We start from the raw sequence: 20,770 nt of genomic DNA, 5'->3' as shown, positions 1-20,770 counted from the left end.
CTATATCCGACTTGAGACTATAAAAATATCTAATGAGTCTAAGCACTCGCTGATTAAATACACATAAATATATATGTACATACTGAGTTCCATACATATCTACTCGACGCCTAATGTTCCACAATCGAGCTCATATTAAGAAGTTTTCTGCCTCTAGCAAATTACCTCTTCGAAGTCATCTCCAAATGACGGTAGTCCGGATAATGGAGTCGTATAAGATCACATGGCCTTTTTGGTAGACTTTAAATTTGCGTTTCATAATATTAAAGGCCTGTACATACCAGGGGTGTCCATGGCACTCATCATTTTATTTAGCGTGTGTGTGTAAATAAAATCTCAGTTGAAGTTGGGCGGAGTAAAGAATACAATTACAATTTACAGCTATAGCGTAACAGTACATTGTAATTGGAAAGAGTATTTAACTAATCAATACTTATACAACCATGAGTTATTTAAGAATTGTATGGGGAAGGATGAATGTTAGGGGAAAGTGGGACTGATCAGATCAAGTTTGCCGTAGGAGGTTCACTCAGTCAGTGTAGCAGGATGACTTCTAATAGGCAACGATGGCGGAACGTCGTGAAATGCATCATATCTGCCCCTTCTATTACCACTTCTATATAGCGATTAAGACTGCTCTGTCAGGAGTGTACCGGATAAGAAAAGTAGTTATGTAAACTAACAGTAACTAGTTAATAATTGGAAGCATAAACCAAATGTTAGCAATCGTCGCACTTGAAGCCAAAATGAGCCCTTTAGTTTTTTCCACATTAATTCTAATAAAACATAAGAATGTTAAACTTAAAAAAAAGAAACAAGAGTTTCCGATAATGTCCAAAAACTGTACTTTATTTTTTATATTCACACTTCGTTGCAATACTTACAATAAAAGAAACATAAATAACACAATGCATAAAAATTCAAGGGATGTAACGGGCGGCTTTATCGCAAATAATAATCTCTTCCAGGCAACCAAGATTGTACTTGTATTGATTGATGTGTCACTTAGATTTATGAACCCTTAGAAAAGCCTAATCTGTTTTTGTTAGCGTATGAACCTTACCAATAATATTATGTATGTTCATATAAACGATTACAGTGAGTTGTTACCAAGTTTCAAACATAGTGTTTAATTTAAAAGTATATAAGAACAGGGCCTGATTAGCCCTTAGGCCCTTAGGCGCGCTGAAATCGCGTCTTCGCTAGATCCCATGCATCATCCCCTGCATATTTCAGACAGAGACAAAACAATGAACTGTGATCTGGATCTCACACTACACCAGCAAAAACTTACAGCGCTCTCGCTCATTTACACAGATTGTATTTTTTTAGAAACTATTGAATTTGCAACAAAAAAAATATATGAGGGCGCATCCCGATAAACAGCCAAGGGCGATCAGAACTCTTGATCAGTATCTGTATAAGAACATATACATTTAGAGCCGCCACCGAACTTAACTCGTGTTAATAATAAATCCAATTATCAGTGACTACAAAAGTACACAGTATAAATAAGTCGTCATATATTCATCTATTTTCTACTCCGCATAAATTGTGCCCAATGATAAATAAAAAAGGCTATAATATCAATAAAATAACATGATTTATATAAAAAAAATATCAAGATATCCGTTACAAGTTACAACAGATAGTAGGAACCCCATTCATAGGTATAGGAATCCTCTAAGGAATGTCTTTTTTTTACACAAGCCTGAAGCCAGTAGGAACCAGCAATATTGGAAAGGTCGGTCCTCTCATTTGGGGTCGTTGGTGCCGATTGTTCATCTTCCATCGCGTCCAATCTAAACATAGATTTAAACCACTTCGCATTTTTCAATTCAAAAGCTAAATAATTGAACTAACCTTATTATAGTTATATTTTTTTTAACGAAAATATATTGTATAATCTCTGGAAGGTATATATCGCATAAATGAGTTCTATCGTTAGACAGCTTTAGGATATAAAAGTACCGATATAATCCTCGTAACAACAACCTAGCAATTACAGTAAGTAGAAAATATAATGATTGTTCTCTTAGATTAGCAGTAAGTTGGTAGTGAATCCGCTAAGCGCGTTGCCCTTCCGTTTACATCAAATACAAATTGGTGTCCATTACGTTTAAGTCTCAGCGCGAACATTCAAGCCATTTTCTCAAGCCTATTTATAATTGCACAGAGCATTATAATTATATGTGTAATAAAACTGGCGGAGTCATGTGCATTTCCGTTTGCATAATACTTAACTAATAAATAATCTAACGTATTTTATGTCTATTCTCGGCAGCGCTTTTTATGTTGTTTTGATGTGCAGATGTTAATCTGGGATAGGGATGTATAATATGCGGAGTGCGTTGGAATCTTTCACAGTACATGCGAAACTTATAAATGCGTTGGTACGTGATTAATCTCTGCTGTAGGCAATTTTAACTAAGCAATATAGTCTAAGTTAACTTGTAACTAAGGCATTTCCTCACCCATATTTTCCTGTATGTGTTACGACAGAAATCAATTAAAACATATAAGCTTAAATGTCAAAGTTATCTATTTAGGAAAAGAAGTTAAAAATATAGTATTGTCGTTGATTAACAATACTTTTACACATTTAAAGAAAACACTTTTTACCGAATTTAAGCTATGTATTATTAAACTTATAACTATATAACATAATTTTAAATTTTTCCAACGCTTCGCGTGCTTTACAGCGTGCCTGGTCACCATGACCTATGTAATTTAAATGAAATATGAAAATTTTAAACATAGCTTCAATCCGGTAAAAAGTGTTTTCAGTGAATAAAATAACATTTTTAACAAATAAAATATTTGTTCAACTATAGTGATAATATGTAAAACGCGTCCTTAAAAATCGGATTTTAGGCGATTGCATACACATAACAAATAAAAAACAGGTTACAAAAGATATAAGGCAACGGGCGGCCTTATCGCTTACAAGCGATTTCTTCCAGGCACCCCTAATGTGAAACAACGAAAAAACAAACACCAACAGAGGGTAGAGTACAAAAAAAATGCAAAATAATTAACAAAAAAAAAAAACAAAAACTTCAAAACAAAAAGGTAATATAACTAATATATAATAAAGTAAAATCTAAAGAAAAAATAGCAATAATAAGAAATAAAAATAATAATTTAATTTAATTTTTATAAATAAGCCCGTGACATTTTAATGTGGTCGCGTATAGAATCTTCAGTGTCAGGATTGTGATTTTTACTTCCCAGAATTTTCATTATTTCAAGTATTATAATGTTAAGACTATTTATTTAAAACATAAATGAACATTGGTTGTACTAATACTAATATTTAATGTTACGCATGCCTTATTTCGGCAGTACTATAGATCTCGCATATCCACTTGCTAAAGATCCGGCGTTCCATTGTATACCAATCATTGTGTTACGAAAGAAGTGATATATAGGATCGTGTTAAACAAACTGTGACATCTTTAAGAGACATAAGGATTGCGAAGTATCACAACTTGTTTTCAAAAGAAAAGGTCTTGTGCCTGATATTAATTAAATTCTATTAATATTTGTTTGCCACATATTTAAAATAAAAAAAAAACGTGTTGCAACAGACGGCTTATCGCTACTAAGCGATCTCTTATAGGCAACCCCAATTAAAAAGTACAAAGATACATATTTACATATTTCACTATATCATCACAGAATTAGAATATATTATTAAGTAATTCAATTAATGTTAATTATAATTTTTCCGCAAATAATCAATAATTTCATAATAATCATATAATTTATCATATAATTTTTTTTAAGTGATTGAACAACTCTTCCAATATTTTTCCAAAGGCTGTATATATTTATTGATGTTCGCAAATTCTCGTCGAAACAATAATCGTAATATTATAAAACTATGATTTGTAACCAAACTCCTGCCAAAACAGTTTCATCTATTTATGAATATTATATAAATATTCTGAGTCAAAAGGTTACGATATTTTTTTCTACCACTAAGAACATTTTTATTACTGTAAAAATCTTTATATGGCACAATATCGTTTGTTGGGCTTGCAAGATGTAGGTATGTATTTTTTAAAAGCACGTGAGATAAAGTGCATTATACATTTATTGCAACTAAGGGCAAAATGTTAAATATTATTTGAGGCTTAAAATGAATAAGGCTGCAACTTTGAGGCTATTTAAATAAGTAGTTCAACTCTATTTATACAATTACGTACGTGACAAACTCGACTCAGTTAAGTAACACGTAAAACGTATTGACAATATTAGTTTTTTTACTGACACGTTGCGTTCACTTTTAGTGTGCCGAATTACATACAAAGAAAATGGATGTGTTACAATCTTTCTGGTTTGAAGGTCATTTACAGTATTAGTTACAGCTTCGAAACAAATGTTACATACCGAATTTTAATGAGGTTCGGTTAAGTGAACCTAGATTTGGTAAATATGCATTCGTTATTGTAACTAACAATATTTGGTAATAGTCGAACCTTTGTATGAAAAAGCGGTCATCGGCGAATATTTAGACCACAACGTTGGTCAGAGGACCTAGGTGTAGTCAGCAATCAATGTGTGGTAGTTTCGAAAAATATCAACGACTTATGCTGGAGGCTTCCAAAACTACACTAAAGACCTAACCAAACACTATATACTAAATAATATTAAATTGAAACTTTATTTAATACAGTTTGATTTAATATTATATATGTATATTTTTGTGTTGTGTCTGGTGCTCAATTATTACAATATAAACAGCACTTCTCAGATTGTATATACTAATGAATCACCCCAGACTTATTTTAATAGATTAGAAACATAATAGCTTTTCTCTTTTACCCAGTACATTACAGTTAACGCGCGGTCCTTCGAAACGGATTTGAAGTTGGTCTGCTTGATCATAAACAAAAGATAGATTAAACAAATTTGTTTACTTATTACGTTTTAACGCTTCATTATTATAAAAACTTTAATTTACGTATATATTTTATTCGAGTCTAAGTATTATAAATAAGATTAGGTGTTCCGTAATATGAGCTAACATATTAAAAGTAAGACGTGACCAAACCAGCAAAAATTGGTAAATAGTCTTGCTAAACGTAGTTACAAAATATACATATGTATGAAATGTGTACGAAACATCATTTGTACTTCTGAATTCATTCTGAATGGATTTTTCATTCAATGGGCACACAATAAAAGCTAGCTAAGCTATTTTGCCTTCTGGTCAGCTAAGTTTCGATTCTGAATTATAGGGTAATACTACACTCAATCATGCACAATCATAATCTCACCTACCTGTTTCGTAGTTCGGGATTAAATTAAATTTTAAGTGTGGCCGCACCGACGCAGTGAAGTCAATTTAAAAACCAAATCAATACAAAGTCAAGCGAAATTTATTGAACTTTCTATACGTAAATCTCCAATGTCTTACGTGAATCGCGAATTCCAAGATTAGCATGCCAAATTGTGGTTTATATAATTTTACTTGTTACTTTCCTTTACTTTATTTAATATATCTGCTACTGCTACATTATATACATGGTAACGATACATACTCTTATATAAATATTGCTAGTTTTAAAAAAATAATTCTGTTAGAATGAAATAGTGTTGTCTCCTTCTAGTTCATTAAATATTCAATTATAATTGACTTAAAATAACTATCAACATGCAACCAAATTTAATTCGTGTTAATTATTGTCGTAATCATAATCATCGCACGATATATTTCTGCTACAGGAAGCAATTTCAATTAATAATATTTGAAATATAACTTTTGTTTTTCTTAAAAAGGAAATAAAGTGCATTGTCGTGGTCTGGCGCGCACTTTCCTATTACGTCACATGTAACATTAATCTTATTAAATCAGAGTAACTTTTCCGTTAATAATATCAATAAACATTATTACGTGACATTAAAACTATCTTTTATATCTGTGTATAGTTCAAAGCTATTAAAACTTTTTCAATATACGCATTATAGTCTGTGACAGTAATGAAGAAATATTACATTTGGGTAGGTAGTAAACATTCTCATTTTGTTTGTTTATTTAATTTGTCATCCTACGGCTTTCATACATTTTATAAAACAATAAATAAATGTACTAAGGATGAAATACAAGAAAAGATTCCATAGTATTTAAATTATTAAGTTAGTAATTTTCTTAGGTAACTTAGGCTAAAACTAGTTTACTTAGATTTAGTGTTTTATTAATCATTATCAAGTACATTTTTAACATCCTTATAACGTTTTCTATCAACAGATCTATCTATTATGAATATTATATGGTATTATAAATGTCATATTTATTATCCTAATGTCGTAATAATAAGATAAAGGGTAGGTATATAAACTTGGTACTGTAAAATACCGAAAAGTGGTCTTCAGCTTCCAACACTATTGCCCTAATATTTTTTCTTTGATTATAAATAATAAACTAAAATATATTTACATAAATAAACACATATAAATAATTAATTGTAATTGTTGATTTTTGATTATTTTACTATTACTATGTAGGCTAAGAACATTGTAAATATTATCAATATATTTGACTGTTATGATTAATAAAATACATAAATATAAACATATATTTAATCATTATAAACTATGCATTATAATGTGTAGGTTTGGGAAACCATTAACGAAAAAAACATGTATCAAAGTTCCCAGCTCTATCAAAACAAATTAAATCGTTAATTCCAACCATATTTTTTTTCAAATTACAATTACAATTTTTTTTTAATCTCATCAACGTATCCCATTTTTTTTAATAAATAGAGGGCGTGCATGAGAGAGTGTGTGGGTATAAGTGAGTAAATGAGTAAGTGTAATCTCTTGCTATAAGTATATAATCAAAGGAACTAATATAACAAGATATATGTATACACATAACATTTATTTAATGTCAACAAGATTTTACAAAACGGCGTGTCTTATCTTGAAGCTTGCGTGTTATTTTTTACAGCTTTCATTTCCATATCTAATACCTTATGAATATTAAAGGTTCGACAAACAGATAAAAAGCTAATATTGCGTGTCAATTATTCTTTGATTTGTGTCAGTTGAAGGAAACGCGGCACGATCTTAGATGCACATGCAATTTTACTTGTTATTTTAATTAACGTTTATTGAGTAGTGGCTCCAAAGATAGTGGTCTAGCGTTCAAATCTTGGCTGAGGCCGCCATATTGGAATATTTTTTTTATTTAACACATCATGATATTTAGTGACACGGCCCAAAGTCACTCATATTGCCAGAGGGCATGCAAGTGTGTTCCTGAACTTTTAACGGTAACTTTGATACGGTCTTTTCTTAAAGGATTCTAAGTCGAACTGTTTCGGAAATTCAGTGGGCAGTTGGTTCCACATACAGGTAGTGCTCAGTTGAGGGCCGTTGAGCACTAGATCCGATCTAGTGATTTTGGTCGTGTCATTAACTAGTTACAGGAGAACACGTTACCTACGATTTAATCTACACGGCTGTTGATTTGACTTATCTCTAATATGCAAAAATTTAGTATAAAAACAGTGAAATTAAACAAATATTCGAAAGATGCCACAAGAAATAAACGCTTCAATTATCCACATAGCCTTTAATATAAAAACAGAATTTATTGCAAACATAAAACCCAGTAACCAGGTACGTATAAAAACCATAAAATTTACGATTACTAATTTGATACAAATTGCGCGAAATCTTTTACTTCTTGTTGGCATTACGACCGCGAAAGAGCAAATCAGAGTTTAAACATAACAGTAGATTGCTATAAAGTACAGTAGATAGTATTATTGAAATCCATATTAAAACTCATTTTTATCAGCCCTTATGAGCTTTAGTCTCCAATGGTATTTTTACCTATCAACTTACCTCGGTATTCTTAATTTCAGGCTCCTAAAGGTTTCCAAGTTTCTAACAACTACATACCACTAACGCAACTGGCTTACTGGATTGTCTTCGTGTTGTATTATAAACTAAGCTATCATTGTATTAGTTGTTTAAATATATAAAAAAATCACATAAAGAGGAACAAAACTTAAAACACTTATACATGCTTCATTTTTTACAGACCACTTAAACGTCCTTAAATTTCAAAAAAATCCACAGTAAGTCTACTGTAATAACAGCAAGTAATACCTCAACGTACGAAGTTGTATTGTGAGACTAAACTAACGGTCTTTGCCCGAGTTGCGTGGAATGCGTCAATATTGAGAGCTTTGCGAGCGTTTACCATTGGAATCTTGGTAATAGAACGCATTACGGTGTGGCGTTTTTTTTATAAATTCTATGTAAACATTTTAAAATGGATGGCGCTAATGGAACAACTAAAACCTGCTTACATTCTATTTACCCTTGTTTTTTAAATTTCGAATATGGCGTAATTGCTGTCTGCCAAATCGTCTATGCTACGACTTGAGCCGTTGTAAAAAAATTAATGGCAACATCATTTTTTTTACTCTTTACTTTATGACTTCTTGCGATTCCAAATTCGTGTTCTGTAACAGGATTTCGACGATTTAGTTAGGAGGCTTCTAGTTGTAATAGACAATGTTCTAGGAATTCAGAAATTTATTACATACTAAAAAAAAACTAAATTGTACGAATTATATTTATGTTGTTGAGAAGAGTTAAAGATAAACATAAACTTTATGTTTAATATAATCCAATTATAGAGAAAGCAGATCGTAGCACACTTACATATTTAAATCTAAAATATTATTAAATTAATGATATTATAACCGGATGAAAGCACAAGCCTTAAAAATTTATTTTAAAATAATGATAATAAATTAAATTACATGTCCGGAAATTGGCTGATGTGACCTCTATGTTCAATTTGAGTAAAAAATCAGAACACAGCGCACATACATACCATCAAAACCTGCAGGCAGATCTGTAATAAAATATATTAACACACACTAAACATACTTGAAAGTAATAAAAATACCAATGGCGCTACTAGTTTTAGCCCCTGATGATCTTGATCTCCAATTTCTGTATATTTCTTAATTATTTTTCTTTATAGACAAGTAGGTGACCCTTTGCTGGACACACATCTTGGATCTAAAACATGCATATATTAAAGTAAATCTTATTTGCGAACATGACAAATCGAATACCTACTTTTAAAACTTGGTAGTAACTATTTAGTATCCTCCTATAGTACGCTCCTTGCTCTCCGAACTACTGTTCACTTTGAATACGTCTGGCAAGATGATAGAACCGTCGAATCTGTCCGGCAATTTTGTAAATGAAGATTAATAGGCCCCTAAAAAATTATATATAAAATTTAGGTTTTATAATATAACGTAAGTATAATTAAAAATTATAATAGTTTAAGGGTGTCCGGCAGTGGGTTGGAACCATACTAACTGTCTGGCATTGAGCAACGCGAGTTTTGATATTATTATGAATCAAATATAAAAAAAATAAGTTTTATTTTATGACAAAATTGAGATGGAATTTTATACACCTTTGTTACCTGTTATCTGCCAAACTTCTATCAGCTTCATGGGTGGGGATCATTCTTACCTGTACTAGGGACACACAAATAGAAAAATTTTCAGCTTTTATATAAAGACGAAGGTCTGGCACTCACGGGCTCTTGGACCATTATTATAATCATTAAATTAAATTAACTACAAGCATTGTCCTCATACATTGTGTGAAGAATAGATTGTTTTTAAGTCGACTACAAATCAAATAAGGTACTTTATTTGTTTTCCAAACGGTTTACTATAGAGTATAGACTAATATAACTAGAAACGTTTTGTGTTGCCATTGTAAGATATCGGAAAGCTTTCCTGTCCATTTATTTGCTTATATCTCGGTCGTGCATCCGACAAAACCAAACAACATGAACTGGGAATGTATTGGGCGATAATACAAAGTATTTCATATTAAGTAATATTATTTTTATACCCATATTTGTTTATTAGAACTGGTATGTGAATATTGAATTCAAGATTTTGACGATGTGCGTTATTGTATAGACATTTATAATCTCAACGTTTTATGTGCAATTTATCGCTTAGGGCTTCAAGACTGGCGCAGCTTATAATGAAGACTATAAGACTATATTACGATTTTGTAATATTAGTGTTAGGGTCACAATTAACGTATATTTTGTCTATAATCCGGCGTACTTCGTATTAGAAGACAAATACAACCAAATCGGTCCCGCAGTTCTTGAGTTAAACGTGTTCGAACAACGCCGACGTTTTATATATTAAAATGTCATAGTTTGGACGGTAGATATTTAAATTTGAACACTATACATTGCGCATGATCAGATTAATTACGATAAAAAAATGCATGAGCTCTACAATCTTTTAAATGTTTAGTTGGGGCTTAGATTTCTATATTGGTTTCATTATCACTTGTCAATGTAATAGGCAAGTAGGTGATCAGCCTCCTGTGCCTGACATACGCCGTTGACTGGTCGCCGTTGGTGTAAGGTATTAAATGTTTCCCTTCACCATTCGAGCGAATGTTAGATGCGCACATAGAAAGAAATTGGTGCACAGCTTCAAATTTACTATCTCAGGGATGAGTTACACGCTGAAGGCACTAGGCCAGCAATGCTTGTTAATTACGATATTATTCAATATACATGTTGTTCTATGAATACATGCATAAAGTATTTCTTGTATGTATAGATTCGCATATCTGCAGAACAATGAGGTTCAGGTTGATTGCACTTGACTGTGAACGCGCTCTGCCCGCCTTGTGGTGCGCTCTACACTGTTGTCTATGGGTTAGGGTTGTCGATTCTTATAAATATAAAATAAATGTTATTTAGTAGATGTATATACATATAGTTGCCATTATTTTGAAGATTGGCAATCATCATGGTTATTTTCTTAATAATGATATCTGGAAAAATCAATGGTGGTTTTCCGATGCCTTCCACATCGCTGTTTGAAATTCGCTTTAAGTTCAAAATTGAAATCGCACATAAATCCATAAAAATAAAGAAGTATGCGCCTGAAACCAAACATTTTCAAGTTTGATAAATAAAATATAGAATTGATTATTGTTCACTGAACCACAGCATGTCGTTTTCGCGTCTTCGGCCAGTCAAGAAGTGTCCAAATTATTTGCGACAGTTAACGGAACATTAATTGTTTGCGACAAGTTGTGCTACTGTGTTGCTTAGGGGCGCAGGGCATATTTAACGAACCTGTAAATATTTTTACGTATTCTGATTTTATCAGTCATACTAGATGGCGCTAGTTATTGAACGGGCTCGGGATGCCTATGCGGTCTTGGGTGGAATAAATTTTACCTTAATCACTTTTTTAGGCCTATTTAGAATAACATTTAAATTGTGTAATATATACATATATATTTTATGTATATATTATGTAATATATACATATATATTTATATGGATCCCACGAGATAAAATATTTTACGTATTACAAATTGCCTCTAATAACTTAACTCTAAACAAACATGGTGGGTAACCCTATCTGTAGGCCTTACTTCCGCAGCTTATATCACGCAAACGAACGTTAATAGCCTCATTGTCTACGATAAAACATTCAGTATAGAACATTTAAAGTATAAACTATACTAAATAAAGCTGTGAAGTAGGATAGCTAGTAAATATTTTAAAACTACTTCTTAGTAGCATCATACAGTAATCGGTTTGGCTGCAATCCCACCTGATGTGCAGTAAGCTTCAGCCATTTTATCCGCCGCTTGAATGAACCCATATTACTACTCTTTAGGAAAGATTGATAGAGGTTTTTTCTACCGTGAGTGACGCCACCAGAAATCGGCGCATCACTTTTCTCCGTATCTCGTCACGGGATTAGCCGTTGAAAACACGACCTCCTATGGCCAATTAATGATGTGGAATGGAATTTTGCCATCTTCACACGTTTGCCCTAAATAGTTTGTAAAATTTTATATACATTAAACAACGGAAAGTTACCTGGGCCACGTGCTGCGCCATGATCGCTACCACCTCCTTCAATTAATTATAAAATATATAATAAAATGAAAAATCTTGGCTTCGTAACGTGAATAGACGGGAATGGCGATTGTGGGAGAGTATCATCAGGACAAAAAACAATGCCCTAGACTGAGAGACAAACTTTAGTTATGAGAGGCAACAAAAGAAGTGTTGGCAAACTTGAACTCTAGCTTTACATTTGGAAATAAACATTGATCGATCCAATATATCTGGAATATCTATGCTATGACATTATGGTATCTGTATAGTTCTAACCAGTCTTGCGTCAAATTAATGTCTGCGTGATGTTTCCTAGGGCGTGAGTAACGGGGAATGCCCCTCAGGTTTATCGCTACTTTGAGTTACAGTTAGTAGGCTTCCGACGCAATGGCACACATATTTAACTAGTTTTTTCTCATGGTCACTCGGATAGACAGAGATTCTATTAACGTTAGTGACAACCTCAAAAAACCTGATTAATCTGTGGAAGTGGACTTCATAAACATTTCAAAAAGTGGACTTTAAAGTTTATATTTTAAACAGAAATATCCTTATCCCTTTATATTATCCGTAGCATTTTAAAGATTTCCCCGTCAGCGTCTTTGCGTGTATGAACGCGGTTAACTCAAAAACAATTGAAGGGATTTCGGTACCAATGTGAGGTTTAGCTGTATAATTTATTATTACTGTAAATTGACTGAAATATAATGATTAATGTTGGAGAGGTCATCAAAGTACGAAATCTGCGAGGCTACGGGTGGAAATCAGTCGATCTATTAATTAACTATTTTAAATATGGGAATACATATCTACTGTGTTATGGAAGAGCTGGGAACAAGTATTTTTTACTTAGAAGGGTTCCTAAATCTTACACTTTGTATAGCATATGTACTTAAAATAAATAAACACATTTTTATTTATTATTTTTACTTCTAGTAATGTAGTAAGAATCATAATTAACTAGCCGTTTAGAATATACTAAAACTCAAACTAAAAATATCTTTACTGATATAAGTAAACAAGTACACATATGAACGTCAAGAAAAACAAATTAAAGTAATTATAAATTAACATTTACTACCAGTTCGCAAGTCAAGGGCGTAGAGACAGCAAGAAGAACTGGCAAGAAACTTTCCGCCAGTATAAATATATATATATAGTAATAAAAGTAAATAAAGCTGATTTATAAATAAATATTCTACGAAAAATGCGAAATTTATTGTTTCTCATCACGACTAAACTTTTAGCAAACAAATATTTTTTTACGAATTTTTAAATTAGAATTACAATTTCATACCAAAATTGTCTTTGGTCATATTCTTGAATCCGATAGGTGTAGTATTGACTGTCGTAAAGCAAACGTTGCAGTTGAGACAAATATCCCAATAAGCTTTAAAGCTTCGTACTAAGGCATAATGTAACGGTCTTTCAAGTTCACAGACATTTGCAAACCTAAGTAAATTACCATAACCATGTTTGCATGTTTAGATCGTAACTAGGAAATGGTATACTCTGTGCAATCGACACTGGCAAATTGGCCACAGATAATATAGTGAAACCAGATTCATGCCTATCCCAAAGTATAATCTTAGGCTGAAAATAATAGCTTAAGATCGCAATGAACTGGTTTCAATTCAGTATATCGTGCTGGGTGATGCAAATCTATGAGTCTATATAAACGACTATACCTTTATATAAAGTTGTTGTCATAGTCTGTGATAGCAAAAGTTAGTTTTGCGATTATTAATGCTATTTTAAAAATAACCATGGAGTTTATACATTTCTATTTTTCCATAGATAACGTTTTCAACACAGGTCAATCTATAAGATAATTAAAATCGATACATCGTTTTTTGAATATTATCCAGCTAGCGCAAAATAAATATTGTTGTTCAAGAACTGAATCAGGCATTCAACGGGTCGTTGTAAACTAAGTCAACAGAACGCTACTAAGTTTAAATACTGTTTTTTTTAAGATATTGCAGCAACAGTGTGCAAAAGAATATAATTGGAAATTGCGAATATGACATGGGAATAAACATAAATAGCCTATTGCAAACTGATACGTAAAATTAAAAATATATATTATATTTCAGTAAAACATTTTTTTATATATAATGTATTATTTTAATGTAATAATAATAATAATATAATCATAATTATTATGTAGGTAATGTAGGTAAACACTAAAAGCTTAATAAAGGTACACTGCGGATTTGGAGAAATTATTGAGCTTGTTTTAAAAAGAGCTCAATGTGAGTGTGTTCCCTACACACACATTACACTTTCCGGAAGTCTATTCCAGTCATCCACTACTTGTTTTGGGATAATTTTTAACGTTTCTCGCAGGCTATTGCGGGATGAATATTTTGTCTTAGTAAACGTAAATTGCTAATGTGAGATTGATTAATCGTAAAAACTGCATAGAAGAATGTAGAATGCATCAAGTGCATCTGATGAATACATAAGTTCACATGCCATTAGATACCGTTCAATTCCCGTCATCTCACATAACGGCCATCATGACCCACATCAAGTGATATATGACAGGTGACAATATTATGATGGGAATTTTCTTTATCTTTATAATATCGATTTTCGTTTTGTTATTTAGTTAGTTTTTTATTTAGTTTAGTTATTTGTTAATTATTGTACTTTACTTGTACTCCCAGTAGACATTTCTTTTTAGGATTAATTTAAGGTAATGAAGTGTAAATAAATATGTGATATTGCGAATTGTTAGTGACGAGTTAGCTGTTCACATCGGTAAATGTTCCTTATATACCAAGCGTATCACACTATAATAAACTAACAAATAAACATATAATATATAATATAATATAATATAATATAATATAATATAATATAATATAATATAATATAATATAATATAATATAATATAATATAATATAATATAATATAATATAATATACTACATAAATTGTCATCTTTAGCCACTTCTTTAAAAAAAAACAACATCTTCTCAACCTGTCCTATACTGAACTTATTTCATATTGTTAAAATATCAAAGAGACTACACGCTTCTTGACTATATCCTTTATATTATGTATAATTAATACACACTTACTGTTGTACACTCTCCAAGTGTACACCAGTAAGTGTCCAACTATATTATAGTAACACAAATTATTCTATTACGTTGTTAAGGTCGTCAAAATACCAAGTCATCGTACGATTCGGTCACGGCCAAGTAACGGGAAATGCGCCCTAGAAAAAGGGATCAATGATCTTCAATGGCTTTGGGAGCAAATTACTACTTCATTTAAAATAATTAGGATTATTATATTTCGAACATAGATTGATGATTGAAGTTTTAATTGAACGGTACGCGAACAATGACAGCTATTTTCTATGACTTGTTTTTATTAACTTACTACAAAGACTTTCTTGAAGGCAATGTGTAAATTTGGATACTTTCAGTGTGTTTGAAGTCGCTTATATAATTCGAAAAGGTTGGCGTTAAATACTTGGATTTCCGGGTATCTTTTTTTTGTTTTTATAGAACAGGGGGCAAACGGGCAGGAGGCTCACCTGATGTTAAGTGATACCGCCGCCCATAGACACTCTCAATGCCAGAGGGCTCGCGAGTGCGTTGCCGGCCTTTTAAGAATTGGTACGCTCTTCAGGGCTAGTCTAAAAAACTCCTCGTCGGATGTGATACCTTCCGCAAACACGGCTTATTCTCGAACCAGTCGGTCTCTTAACTTTAATTTTGACCATCAGTACAAGCTGCAACAAAACGTATCGATGGTGACGCAAAACGTCTACAAGATATGCGACTGTATTTTAACAGTCTGCATCAATCAAATAATTTATCCTAGCTAGATATGATAAATTTCACCGGAAAGAAACTACTTCCTAACAGTGTTCCTTGGCTTAACTTTCACACGAAGTCAAGGTTCTCTGGGTCACAGGCTCAGGTCAAGACATGGGGACCATATTTATCAAACCCGAATTAGTTGTCAGAAACTGTGTCCTTAACTAAACAGTAATAAGTGTTATAATCGCTTGAATATATGTAACGACGTGATGAGGATGTTAAATGTTATAATTATGCTACCTAGCGGGACACTCGCTGTTGGTACTGTATTTTGAAACTATTTATTTTTATAGAGCTTAGTAGTTGCTGCTAATTGATGGTATACTTATCTGTTAAGAAGTTCCGTAACACGCAAATAGGGAAGAAATATATCCGTCTTTTTATATTTATATGCTCTTTCTCTTTTCTTCTTTCATATACACTTTTGGGACTTTTCAACAGACACAAAATATTCACTGAATCATATCCAGTAGGCCAGGGCAGACCGAAATTAATTTTAAATATTTCAATGTTATTATTATATGAATAATATAGTACTAACCGTACTTTTTTTAAAGCCAAATTGAAATAATACATAATAAAGAATGTGGTATATGCTGAATGCAAGGTCAAAGTAACATTTTATTTCCTGGTAAGTTAAATATGTATTTCGTGTCGAGAGCATAATAAAAATAATAAACTTTGTATTCTTTTTTATTTTTCTTTATTAATAATCAATCTTAAGTATGTTCAAGCTTATTGATAATTAATGGCAATGTTTAGAGGAACTTTTGTATATAAATTTTCTCTTGAGCTTGAATCGAGTTTGAATAATCTATCACTATAAGTATAAACAAAACGTTTCAGCGTTGTTATATTTGATCGTATTGCAATTGTTCATCTCATATATCTCATTATATTATAAAGTAATAACTATTATCCATGGGATCAGAAACAAAAATATTTTGTAACCCGCCTAATGAATATATTTTATCTAAATTTTTCTATAAATAGAAATGACCACTTTTATGCGTTAGCTAATGCTACAAAAAATGTTCTAATACGATTCCTAGTAGCAATGAAAACCCTTAGATAAGCCAATTAGTAATCTTTGTATATGAAATTAAAAACTTTTTACTTATAAATTTCAAATTCAATTATGTACTGTAAAAATATATAATTCAGCAGCTGATAACCTATTTACACTGATACAATAGTATTATTATGTTTCTATTTACACGACTACATAATAAAATAAACAATTCTTACATTAAGGAATTAAGTCATATATTTTGTTAGTAGAAATTTTACAGTGACATCATGGAGGTAGGAAGTATAGAGTTTTATATTAGTATTGTATATCTAAATGTTAGATAACTATCAAAGACTGCGTGAGAGTGAAAGCGTTACGGTCCATTCACATGTGTACCAGCCTTACGTCAAGCATCTTCATCCGCCCATCACATAATGCCTATGCACACTTGTTAACGGTTAAATGCCGTAAGAATTACAAGACTTCGAATAATATTAACATGAAGTTCAATTTAAATTTGGAATATCAACGTTGGTCTTTCTTGGTCACGTGGCCTTTTGGCCAAAAGGCCAACTGACCAGTCGGGGTTTTAATTTTAAATTAGTGGCCGAATCCGACTCCGATGTTAAGTCACTTGGTGTCTGTGAAGTTTGGTGTAGAAAGACTTGACAGACTTAAGTACGTGAAGAGTAATAAACTTGTATACTATTATTACTTATTATATTACTTTTGTTTCCCACCGTTTAACAATTTTCTTTTAACTTATTACAAAATTAGTCAACTTGGTCCAGCTATTCTCGTGTAGCTAGACAAACGAACAGCAATCAATTTCTATTTATTTCGTAATCCTACAACTATCATAAATTATATATATATACATATAAACAAACAATACCTACATATGATGAAATATTTAACTGCAAAATGGTTTAAAAATTACAAAAGAATAAACAAATAAAGTAATTAATATATTTTACTAAGTATTTTTGTATAGTATGGATATTAAACACAGAAATAAAATTCTGAATAATCTCATAATCGTATTGTCTTTTATTAACATAGCTTTTACACATTTAAAGAAACCACTTTTTTACCAGATACATAGATCAATCCGGTAAAAAATTTATTTCTTTAAATCTCATAATCCCTCTATGCTCTTTCCTCCATCGAACCGGATCTTCAGTACCAGCAAGTATAAATAATAAACACGCTTTCATTTGCTATGGTTCAGAAACGTAAAATAATTTAAACGCATAAAAGCCAAAGATAAGTGCTTCTCGAAGACGTCAAAATTAATTTTCTTTAACAAAAACCGGAGTAACAGTATGTTCAAGATCGAACCATGACGAAACTTTTTATCATTACGTTGAAAAATAACGATCGTAATGATTTAACGTGCCAAAATAAAACGTGTGCTTTTTTATACAATTCACTAATCTCTAATTAACGGTGAATTTGTCGGTCATTGCGTTTATTAAGTGATTTGCTAGTTTGTCGATTAATGGCTGATGATTAAAGAAAAATTAAACTATTAATTATTACAAATTGATAATAATAATAATCAGTGGCACTACAACCTCTTTAGGTCTTGGCTTCAGATTTCTGAATTCATGATAATTTTTTAAATCTTATAGGTAAGTAGGTGATCAGCCTCCAGTGCCTGACACACGCCGTCGACTTTTTGGCTCTAAAACATGTCGGTTTAATCACGATGTTTTCCTTCACCGTTCGAGCAAGTGTTAAATGCGCACATAGAAAGAAAGTCCATTGGTGCACAGCCGGGGATCGTACCTATGACCTCAGGTATGAGAGTCGCACACTGAAGCCACTAGGCCAACACTGCCCTACAAATTGATAATAAGAAAATTAAAATAAATTTTATAATTTTGTCGCAGTGTACCATTTCATTTTCATTTTTTTTTCATTACTCATTCGTTGAGTATGAGAAGCACTATCTCTAGGGTCACCGGTACTTTCTACTTCTTAAATCTTTAAGTAGCGCCCGTGCAGTTGAACCCCACGGCCCTTGAGTCTCTACTCCAAAGGGTACAGTATCAAAGGTAGAGGTATAAGAATCTATATTTGAGCCTTTATTATTATTAGCCATTACTTTCCGCCTGTCCTGTGATAAATAATGAGATACGATTGTTTATTTATAGAAAAGTACCTAAGTTTAGTTAGGGTTGTCAGTAGCTTAAGCGTGCGTCCCTCAACCCTGCGATTGATAAGGGCGTTGCATCAATGGAAATCTATGTATGTAAATTAACACTTGCTTCGGAAAGTCTCAAAACCAATAAATCGACAGACACAATAGGCTGATCACCAGAGATGTGTAAAATAAGTGATCACCAAATAAAAAAGTTCCCAGAAAAGGACTGGTTGGACGTACATGAACTAAATTAATATAAACTTAATTCATTTAAGTTATTTATTACATCTCTTAAATCTTGAATTCAATGACCAGATCAAGGTATTACATTATAGATTAGTAAACAAAATGGCAGCGGTTACTTACTAACCGATGCATTTGCATTCCGGTGAAATATAATCAGAATAAAACCCATTATTAAACCTCAAAACATCTAATGCAATGTCACTGTCAAGTTCTTTTCTTGGAAAGCCACAAACTTGTGGTTGTTCCGTGTGAACTTTAAGAATTCTGCAGTCATAGATAAAATAAATATAAAAAATATTACTGTGTGAAAGTCATACTTGTAGTTATAGAAGAAGGCTGTATAACATTCTATGACCCAAATAAATAGCTTTCAATTTATGTTTCATCTACCGCTTTTACAAAAATCCTTCGGACAGAAATCTCCAAAATCTGAATTGTTAGGGCACCAGATTAAAAGCCGAATTTATTCTATAAGTTCTGAAGGCGTCTGTGTCATTTTAATAGTCTTTATCAGTCGCTCAGTGAAAGATTTGGAAATAATTTTCAATGGTGAAACAAGCCGTATGAACATAATCTACAGACTATTAAAACAAATGTTACCGGTATGAAAACCGGTATGTTACCGAAAGTGTGGAATAAAGGATTAAAATCAATTTATCGCGTAAGCTACTGAAACTTTTGACAATACTACATGTGGATATACTGCGTTGGTCAAGAGTGGAAACTGCTTGACGTATAGGTAATAAATCCATGTTCATAATATGAGCGGATATCCGTTAAAAATTTCAAACACATTTTATACAAATAACGTGGAAGTAGATTCCCATGTCAACATACGTGTGAACACGGTATATATTGACCTAGTATTTATTTATTTGTATTGTCTCAATAAATAAGGAAGTAATTCTATTGTATTAAGAGTTTTCAGTTGTTATGCACGTTTTTGTAGATTTTCCTCTGAAAGTTGAGCCTTCCATTGTTTTAAATTAGCTTTGTACCTACTCCGTAGTTTTGATCACTAATTATTAGTTTTTAATTATTATTATAATAGTAAAACGTATTCACCATACGTAAAATATACTTAAGGAAACGGTGTCTGAGTTTTCCTATATTAGATGTAAGTACAAATTTATTTAATAAAATCTTGGCGTTCACTTTTTTTAAATTCTCTTTGGTCTGTTTACAACTGTCAACTGAGTTTTGTTGTTGATAATGTTCTTTGTTGTTGTCGTTGACAGACCTCGCTACTAACACTACTAATACTAAAATTTAGCAGTTTTACATGCCCTATATTATTTATATGATTTGTAAGTTTACGGTTTTTAGTTATATGAAGCCACCGGATAAACGTGCTATTCTTATTTGATAAGTGTGTATGCTCGTTTGAACTGTCAATCAAAGCTTTTAAGCTCTGGGTAATAAGATGTTATTATGTACTGACACATTCTTAGATTTAACCGTTAAGTTTACTAGCTATTGTGTTTCCTAAGCGTAGTAAGTAATAAAGCTATAGTAATCGTAGGGGTATGCAGGCTCATATATCTATGTAAATAACTAATTATATT

The 20,770-nt window shown here is 31.9% G+C and overlaps 1 protein-coding gene across 1 annotated transcript in view; it reads left to right on the top strand.

Annotated features, from left to right (window-relative positions):
• Positions 1-20,770, top strand: part of LOC111001314 — a 35,254-nt gene that overhangs the window by 913 nt on the left and 13,571 nt on the right. The window lies entirely within an intron of this gene.

This window comes from Pieris rapae, chromosome 19, assembly GCF_905147795.1.
Source record: "Pieris rapae chromosome 19, ilPieRapa1.1, whole genome shotgun sequence".
In the NCBI taxonomy this organism is placed as follows: domain Eukaryota; kingdom Metazoa; phylum Arthropoda; class Insecta; order Lepidoptera; family Pieridae; genus Pieris; species Pieris rapae.
Note: the sequence above shows the minus strand (reverse complement) of the source record. Positions and strands in the feature narration are given on the sequence as shown.